The following is a 1,588-nucleotide window of genomic DNA, read 5'->3' on the forward strand; positions in this document are numbered from 1 at the left end:
AAGCTCAGAGGTTTTGCACTACTTTGTATTCTGGATGTCAGTGTTTTCAGAGGCTGAAGCTTGTTCAAATGAGTCACTGCTGAGCTTCGTTATCTTTAAAGTTTGTTATTACTTGGGAGTGTTTATCTGCATCACATTTGCAAAAACATCTGAACAAAGGCCAGCCCATGGAAACAAGAGCATTTTTGCACCTTTTTATATAAATAGGAAGGAGTTTGTACAGCTGGTTCTTTTCTTTGCAATTCACAATATTTGTCTTTAATGCCAATTTTAAGGACTGTGATGGGATTTAAGCAATCACAGGCAGACCCGGTGTCCTGGGAGAGATAACAGCGCAGCTCCACGGCAGGCTGAGCACCCCAGCTGCTGACACCCTTTGTGCCGGGCACAGCCACGACCTCTCGGGGATGCTGCCCTGTACTGTGATCTGGAGGAAGTCCAAGCTTGTGTGTTCTGAGCAGCAGCAGTGAAATCACACTCACGACCTCGGGGTAAGAAGCTAAGAATGAAGGGAGAGGAGGAAGAAAGGGCAGGGGCAAGCAGGGGGCGGGATATTGGGACCAGGCTTTGTGTGGTCCCAGTGTGACAGGCAGCTCTTTGTCACTCTGGGACACCACAGCAACCCCAGGCCCCATGGGACAAGTGGGGAGGCCTTGGCCTCCCTCCTCCCAAAACCTGGTAAGGGCATCACCCAGGGGGGCTGGGCAGAGGGCAACCACAGTGCCTCCCGTCCAGGCTCGATTTCTGGATCCATGTGTCCCAGGGCCAGCGGTTTCAGCCACCTCCCTGCTCCCTCCTGCTCAGCAAACTCAGCTGGCAAGTGATGCTCAATACCCCGCTGGGAAGCACCAAAATCCCTCCAGCTTCTCCCCCTACTCCCTCCCTCCCGCAGGAGCCTGCCCGGGGCGGGTCGGAGGGGTGGGAGGCCCCGGCAGGGCGGGGTGGCCGGGTCAGACCTGCAGCACGGCCGGGATGTGCCCACGGCCTCACTCGGGCTGCACTGACCCCCACACCAACATGAGGCTTCCATGCAGCACCCCAAGCACAGCCAGGCACCCCAAAGTGGGATGTGACTCCATAGGGACCGAGGGATACCCAGGGGGTGCTGAGGGGATGCTCAGAGGCAGGACATGGGGGGATGCAGGGGATGAAAGGGATGCTGGAGAGCAGCACAGGAAGATGCAGATGATGCTCGAGGGCAGCGTGGGGGATCAGGGGATGCCTGGGATGCTCAGGGCAGGACAGAGATGCTGGAACACGTCTGGAGGACAGGACAGGGGATGCTGGAGTGATGACAGGGGGTCCTCAGGGACGCGAGGAGGACCGAGAGATACTGGAGAGTCTGGAGCAGGTCTGGGGGGATGCCAGGAGGTGATGGGGTGAGGCTGGGGAGCCCAAAGCAGGCAAGGGAGGATGCAGAGGAGGCGATGGGGGATGCAGGGGAACCCGAACCAGGCAGAGGGGATTCTGGGGATGCTGGGGAGCTCGAAGCAGACAGGGGGGATACCGGGGAGGTGATGGGTGATGCTAGTAAGCCGAGGGAAGGGCAGGCGGGATGCCGGGGAGGTGACAGAGGATGCCGGGGAAG

The 1,588-nt window shown here is 58.5% G+C and overlaps 1 long non-coding RNA gene across 1 annotated transcript in view; it reads left to right on the top strand.

The window, feature by feature from the left end:
• Positions 1 to 280: 280 nt before the first annotated feature.
• Positions 281 to 1,588, top strand: part of LOC113955107 — a 3,843-nt gene continuing 2,535 nt past the window's right edge. Inside the window, exon 1 of the long non-coding RNA XR_003530426.1 lies at positions 281 to 491. This is a non-coding gene — a long non-coding RNA (uncharacterized LOC113955107). The remainder of the gene's footprint in view (positions 492 to 1,588) is intronic.

Source organism: Corapipo altera, unplaced genomic scaffold, assembly GCF_003945725.1.
Source record: "Corapipo altera isolate COAL_440 unplaced genomic scaffold, ASM394572v1 271, whole genome shotgun sequence".
Lineage (NCBI taxonomy): Eukaryota > Metazoa > Chordata > Aves > Passeriformes > Pipridae > Corapipo > Corapipo altera.